The sequence below is a fragment of the Lipotes vexillifer genome, unplaced genomic scaffold (genome assembly GCF_000442215.2).
Source record: "Lipotes vexillifer unplaced genomic scaffold, Lipotes_vexillifer_v1.1 scaffold38, whole genome shotgun sequence".
NCBI classification, from domain to species: domain Eukaryota; kingdom Metazoa; phylum Chordata; class Mammalia; order Artiodactyla; family Lipotidae; genus Lipotes; species Lipotes vexillifer.
In genome coordinates, this window is record NW_006791464.1 from 2,777,762 (window position 1) to 2,786,011 (window position 8,250).

At 34.3% G+C, this 8,250-nt stretch overlaps 1 protein-coding gene across 3 annotated transcripts in view; it reads right to left on the bottom strand.

Moving 5' to 3' along the window:
* DACH2 (dachshund family transcription factor 2) overlaps positions 1–8,250 on the bottom strand; it is a 629,817-nt gene that overhangs the window by 192,100 nt on the left and 429,467 nt on the right. The gene's annotated exons all lie outside the window — the stretch shown is intronic.

An 8,250-nucleotide genomic window follows, 5' to 3' on the forward strand; every position in this document is an offset into this window, starting at 1 on the left:
ACACATTTTTGATCAAATGAAGTTAGATTTCTGCTACTGATATTTTGTAAATGATATGAAAATGAATTCTTATTGTCTTATTTTTACCAAATAAGAAATTTAAATGTTTTCAAACATTGCTGTCTCACTAATATGTTTTCTTTTTGACGTTATGTTTGTTTTCCAATTTTGAAGCATATTTTCAGTTTGGCAATAGAAAATAAATATTTCACATTCTGGTATTTGATTGGAAAGAAAAATAAATAATATTTTGTCTTTGAATACAGAATGTGTGTACCTTGTTTCAAATGAAAATAAGCCACTTATCATAAAACATCATGGCCTGAAAGGATTTCATGGCTACAGTGCTCAGTGGGAATATAACATTTAAAAATGTATTAATCTTCTGACATGTGAACAGTTGCACCTTTGTATTTTCTCCTTAAAATATGGGTTACATTTTTACCATGTAACACCTTATCTTATAAAAAAATATTAACAGCTTGCCTCTTCATACCAATGCCCAGTTACAAATTCCAAATGTTTTGTCACATTTCTTGTGAGCAATACCATCTGCTAGAGGTGGCATTTCATGGCTGTTTACCCTGACTCCCTCCAAGAATTCATCTGCCACTATCTAATGCTGCCTGAATAAAGGGGATTAAGACTCTGATGCAAAAGAGACTATTGATAATTTGGTATAATTGGGAAGAAATGAAGATAAATGAGGTTTAGGATGGAGAGGCAATTAGTTGAGCTGCCTGTACAGCTGTGTTCTCGGCCTAGCTCCCCCGGCCTTTTCTTCAGTGAGGTATGTACAAATTAACTATAATGACAAACACACACTTCCCAAAGCTCTCGTACTTTGTAAAACTTGAGAATTCACTTTTTACTTCTTATAACTGAGTTGGTTGTTTGGTAAAGTTGTTTTAACATGGTCTCCTAATGTCCTTATCACACAGGACTACTGTACCTGCTATATTTTAGGAATAATGCCCCCCCATACACACACCCCCCATATTTTTCTTTCAGTTGATGTCAAACTACTATTTACAACCTGAGTACGTTGAAGGCCCAAAGCCTATTTTAACTTAATTATTGGCCAATATTTAGGACAGATTGGCAATGTTTTCATTTTTACATGATTAAAAGGCAAGAGAACTCTTTAGTCAATGGAAAGAAGCTTCTCTTTTAATTTTAGGAAAATAGTCAGAAAATAGCATTCTTTTTGATAGCTTTCAATGAAATGGCAGAGCTAGCTTTTCAAAGAAGCTTTAAGGGATCTTTAGAGATTGGCAAAACCAATAGTTTCAAGGATAAAATTTACATATTCATATTAAAATTTTTATTGTCATTATTATTATGCTTCCTAAATGAAAATGGCAACTCAGGAAAAAGTTATCTGTTAAAATGTTTAGGAACTAATTAACCTAATTCTAAGATCCCTTTTTCTAATCACAAAAATGCTTATGCAGGGTATTTAGTTAAGGATTCTATCATAGGAACTAAGTATTTTGATGTCCAGTATTTCTATTGGTAGGCTTTCCTCTATTTTGTCTTTGAAATTATTCTTATTATTCCTTGTGTTAAATGAGAATCATATCACTGTGTCCCTCTCTGTTGTTACTCCTTGTGAGAAAATGACAACTCTACACTAATAAATTTAGAATATGTAACTGTACTAATAAAGTGTGGGGTGAAGGATGTCTTTCCCAATTCTATGAAAAGAAATGTATAAAGGTAAACACTTTTTCAATTTTTTAATTTATTTTACTTGCATAAGAAACTAACCTAAAATTCTTTATTTTAAAACAAACATTATAGTCATTACAAATGCTTATCTGCTCAGACAAACATGTCCATTAGGATGTCTCTTTATGATTATATTCTTATTTCTTGAATATAGCTGTTAACCTTTTATTAATTTTTATCTGATCTTTCCAATATGGTGGCCAAAATCTAAATGTTGCTATCTAAGTTATTAAAATAAATTAAATTAATAATTCAATGCCTCAATCTCACCACATTTCAAGAGCTATAGAGTCACGTGTGTCAAGTGTGGACAACATGTAAAAGCATTTCCATCATCATAGAAAGTTCTACGGGTCAGTGCTGGCCTATATTTCAGGCTTACTACCTCCTTATTAATACAAACTGGGGAGATTCAACTTTAGGCAAAACTATGAATTTAAGAAGAGATAAATCAAATACAGGGTCTTCAATTTACAAAAGGATTCAGAATTCCTTTATTTTCCTCAGTAGGAGGGCAAGAAGCTCCAATTTAAATAGACTCAGATGATAAACAGTTAGAAACACATTATGATAAGTTTACAAAGCATCAGTGTCTTTCTTTTCTTTTTTTTTTAACATCTTTATTGGAGTATAATTGCTTTACAATGGTGTATTAGTTTCTGCTTTATAACAAAGTGAATAAGCTATATATATATATATATATATACACACCCCTCTAGGTGGTCACAAAGCACCAAGTTGATCTCCCTGTGCTATGTGACTGCTTCCCACTAGCTATCTATTTTACATTTGGTAGTGTATATCTGTCCATGCCACTCTCTCACTTTGTCCCAGCTTACCCTTCCCCCTCCCCGTGTCCTCCAGTCCATTTGCTATGTCTGCATCTTTATTCTTGTCCTGCCCCTAGGTTCTTCAGAACGTTTTTTTTTTTTTTTTAGATTCCATATATATGTGCTAGCATATGGTATTTCCTTTTCTCTTTCTGACTTACTTCACTCTGTATGACAAACTCGAGGTCCATCCACTGCACTACAAATAAAATTTAATTTCTTTTTATGGCTAATATTCCATCGTATATATGTGTCACATTTTCTTTATCCATTCATCTGTCAATGGACACTTAGGTTGCTTCCACCTCCTGGCTATAGTAAATAGAGCTGCAATGAACATTGTGGTGCATACCTATTTTTGAATTATGGTTTTCTCAGGGTATATGCCCAGTAGTGGGATTGCTGGGTTGTACGGTAGTTCTACTTTTAGTTTTCTAAGGAACCTCCATACCGTTCTCCATAGTGGCTGTATCAATTTACATTCCCACCAACAGTGTAAGAGGGTTCTCTTTTCTCCACACCCTCTCCAGAATTTATTATTTGTAGATTTTTTGATGATGGCCATTCTGATTAGTGTGAGGTGATACCTCATTATAGTTTTGATTAGCATTTCTCTAATGATTAGCGATGTTGAGTATCCTTTCATGTGTTCGTTTACAATGTGTATATCTTCATTGGAGAAATGTCTATTTAGGTCTTCTGCCCATTTTTGGATTGGGTTGTTTGTTTGTTTGATATTGAGCTGCATGAGCTGCTTGTAAATTTTGGAGATTAATCCTTTATCAGTTGTTTCAATTACAAATATTTTCTACCATTCTGACGGTTGTGTTTTCCTCTTGTTTATGGTTTCCTTTGCTGTGCAAAAGTTTTTAAGTTTCATTAGGTCCCATTTGTTTATTTTTGTTTTTATTTCCATTTCTTGAGGATGTGGATCAAAAAGAATCTTGCTGTGATATATGTCATAGAGTGTTCTGCCTATGTTTTCCTCTAAGAGTTTGATAGTCTTTTTAAGACTCTGAAAAACTTTAGCAAGACTATTTAGCTAAATCAGTGCCATCTTACTCACAGTGCCCCTTAAATGAATCCAGTAGCCAACATATGGAGTGTGAAAATTACAAGGCATCAGAAAGAAGTCTTTAGTTACAAATTCTATAAGAAGGTGACTGTGATAACAAAGGAATAATGTGCTACAAGTTCTAGGAACAGTTTTGGAAATTAATACTCTGCTTCACTGGTCTGAGAATATACACACATACTTGAACTTATCACATTAATTCAGTAGTTCATCACGCTATTTTAATTTATGCAGCAATATAATTCTAAAGAAAATGAGAGCAGATTAATATTTTCATCAGAAGTTATTTTTCATTGAGATATTTCTTTTATAAGAATTTACTGCACATTTTAAAGTTTGCTCCTTTCCAATGGGACTGATGCTGTGTTTATAATATAAATAAGAGACTAATATACAATATAAACCACTTTAATTTATAAGCAGTTTGTCTGAAAATATGTCCTTATATATTTTTTATATTTTTAACTTACCAAGACTCCTAATTTGTGAACTATAACACCTAGTTTTATTGTTAAGTTTTTAAATATCAATTATTATGATTGTGGTTATCACTGATTTGATAGTAGATTCATAGAATATTCCTTTTTTCCAACCTACAAATTATGATAATACCCTCACTTATAAGCTAACATCCTCATTCTACCTTCTATGGATTTTGGGTTTTCTTTATATAAAATAATGGAGTTGATCTGGATGATCTCAAAGGAGCATTCCAGCTCTGGCATTCTATGATTCTGTAAGTTGTTCCTGTAAATAAATATTTCCTTTAAAGTAAGCAGTTTAAAAAAAATGAGAAGTTAAACACAAAATATTGGAAAGTGCTTACTGTTGGTGGGGAGGCAGAAGGATGGGAAAAGAGATGGGCACATAAATAAATGCAAGTTTTGTTTGTTTTAATTCTTGAGTTGCCTGGTGGGTTCACTGATATTTATATTATTATACTTTATAATTTACATATATGTTACATATTTGTTTTCTGTATTTCAACTCTTCTTTAAAAATAATAAAGGGAGGGGCTTCCCTGGTGGCGCAGTGGTTGGGAGTCCACCTGTCGTTGCGGGGGATGCGGGTTCGTGCCCCGGTCCAGGAGGATCCCACATGCCGCGAAGCGGCTGGGCCCGTGGGCCATGGCCACTAGGCCTGCGAGTCCGGAGCCTGTGCTCCACAGCAGGAGAGGCCACAGCAGTGAGAGGGCCGCATACCGCAAAGAAGAAAAAAATAATAGTAATAAAAATAAAGGGAAAAATACACACAATGACCTCTGGCTACTCTATTTAGTTCTAAGACTCAAATTATTTAATGTTAGGATATGCTACATGAACTTTAGGGCAAGACTTCTTTTAACCAAATACTGATGGGAGAGGAGTAGATGTATCCAGGTTTCACAGAGTGAACAAAACTAGCTTAAAATACCTGTCATTTTCTTATGAGGTAGAAATCTTGTATTTTTATCAATTATCAAATAAGACAAGCCAAAATGCAGAAGAGTGACTGATTTTTAATTTGTGCAATGTGATTGCTAAGCCAGAGAAGATAAACACTGAAAGCCCAAAAGATTTCTATCCACAATGACGTTACTTAACCTTAATAAGTACAACTTCGTAATGAGTGGGTCCTGATTTATATCAAATGTGACGCTATTCTGCACTTTGGACCATTCAGCTGTAAAAGATCAAAACCAACTGTATGTATACATCAATAAAAATCAATTCAAAATAGAACAAGCTTGACACTGGGGCCACAGCCTTCTTTGCTGGTAGAACACTTGGACACTTATGGTTTCTAAATTTCCAGTCACATATTTCCTGAGCCCTGTGGCTAATAAAGTCCAATAAATTGTGAATTCCAAAGTTGTCAAATGCGAGATTGTGGCTAGGTAGAGGCAAATGTTTTCTCTTTTGAGAGTCTGTGAAGGTGACTTCTAAATAAGAGTAATAAAGGATGCCCTCTGAATACACATGTAAAAATGAACCAATGATGAATTTTGGCTCTATCTGAGAGAGCAAAGAAAAGAGCAAAGGTTTGCAAAATGTCTTCAGAGTTCTGAGGAATTATGTAGGGAACAAAATTATCCAAAAATTATCCTCTATAACACTTTTGGTGTCAAGGTTAATGAGTTAGAACTAGTCAAATTATTATTAATAAATTAGTGCCTTTAAAATTTAATTAATAAATTAATGCTAGTAAAATGCATGGATTTTAACAAGCTAATGTGGAATATAGCTGATCCTACTTGAATTAGAAGGGCTGGGATAGGGAGGGTGGGAGGGAGGGAGACAAAGAGGGAAGAGATATGGGAACATATGTATATGTATAACTGATTCACTCTGTTATAAAGCAGAAACTAACACACCATTGTAAAGCAATTATATCCCAATAAAGATGTTAATTTTTAAAAATTAAAAAAAAAGAAGGTATTACTTATATATACAGTTAAGATGACTGAGAATTGTAGTGCTAGAGAATAATTATATTTATTGTTTTTTAACTTTGTCTATTTTCTACTCATATAGTAGATGACACAGAGTTTTTTGTCACTGTACCAAATGAAATTCAATTGTTATGCCGCTAAAACAAAGGAAACAATTCAATCAAGTGAATACACATTAAAAATTTGGATTGTGAGGCCATTACTATTGTCATCTTTAGTATATCTTATTGAAAACACCCCTTCCCCACTGATTTCTGTCACCAGAAAGTCTATCTGCACCAAATAGCTAAGTAGCAGCAACTCCTCAGAAAAGACAACTGAGACACAATAAGGGGTGAATTAAAATATACTGGCTAGTTTGGTAACTACAGCAGTGCCCATACCCTATTCCTTCATGTTAAAAGTAAAGTGAGCAACAAAAAATTCTCATTTGTACTTATAGTAACAGTATATTTCAACTGGAAGGAACTTTTTTTTTTTTTTTTTTTTTTTGCGGTACGGGGGCCTCTCACTGTTGTGGCCTCTCCCATTGCGGAGCACAGGCTCCGGACGTGCAGGCTCAGCGGCCATGGCTCACAGGCCCAGCTGCTCTGCAGCATGTGGGATCCTCCCGGACTGGGGCATGAACCCACGTCCCCTGCATTGGCAGGCAGACTCTCAACCACTGTGCCACCAGGGAAACTCATGGAAGGAACTTTTAAAATGATCATTTTTAGATGGGATAAACAGAGATTCACACAGAGGTAGATCAAGATCTCACTGTCACTTAGTGGCTGGACCATTAATTTACTGCTAAAACCTGTTTCTGTTCATCAGTCAAAAAATATAAGTGCAGAAGTGTACTCTGCACAAGGATGCAGGGTCAGAATAGGTATCGAGCCTAGGTTGGGAACTAAGGTAGATTTCACAGGGAATATGAAGGTGATATCTCTCCTCTGGGAGAAAAACAATCTCCATTCTTTAAATAAGTAAATAATTACCCCTCACATATGTTTGACAATTAGAATCTATAAAAGTATATTTCACATGCATAATTTCATTTGATTTTCACATGAACTCGTGAGAAAATGGATATGAAACAGCTTTGAAATAAAAGATCTATATAACCTATATAACTACAAAATATTACTGCAGTTATACAGAAAAGCATTCTATTCACTTTTCCTCCCACATTTATTTCCCAGAATTACCTTAAAAATTAAGAAAAAGATAGTCACAAGGCCTAATTCATTCAAATGAACTGTCTGTATACACTATCCAAGTTTATGAGATAGTCATCACACATACTGGGAGTTTGCAATAACAACACTTAGCATTTATAAAGTACTTGTAGTTTTTGAAAGCACTTTCAAAGCGATTATTTCATTTTATCTTCACAACAGTTCTATGAGTATCTCTAGGGAACAGACTCTTCCTTTCCTTACCATCAATGTCACAGAGTAGGCAATCAATAAATGCTTATTGAATGAATACATGAATTAAAGGAAAGAAGAATAGACAGATTGTGTGAAAATAAATAAAGGAAACCACATTTAAAATGGAGTCAGAAAGCCCTGAAGCTTTCAGGCACCACCACTCAGACCTCACCAAGAGGAAAGAATTTCTCCTTGCCCGGCAACAGCCCAGACAATTAGAATCCATTGCCACCCTCTTAGAAATAGCCACTCCCAACTTACTCTTTTCCTCTATAAAAGCAAGCCTCTTCCTCTGTTCTTCGGAATTCCCTATGGTTGGCCATAGTTTGCTTGTCCCAAATTACCATTCTCTGCTATTCTTGAATAAACACATTTTGCTGGTAAAGAACTGGCCCTTTTGTTTTTTAATGTCAACAATTGTGTGGATGTGTAAATGAATAAAAAAAGAAGCAGTTTGTTATTTATTTTTATGGTATTTCTTGGCAATGTATCTATAATCTGTCTCTCCAATTCTACATATGTAATGATGTTTTAGATGGTTAAGTATACAATCTTGCCTGTATTCTTTAGCATTATAGTTTGAGGACTATTTCCTTTCTGACTTATATTGCATTCTTATCTTTAAGAATATCCTAATTCAGTATACTTTGTATAACTGAATTCAACTCAGATATGAGATTCTCTAAATGCTTCCATAAACGGGTGAAAAATGTAGATATGCCTACACTTGCTTTTTTTTTTTTTTTTTTTTTTTTTTTTTTTTTTCCC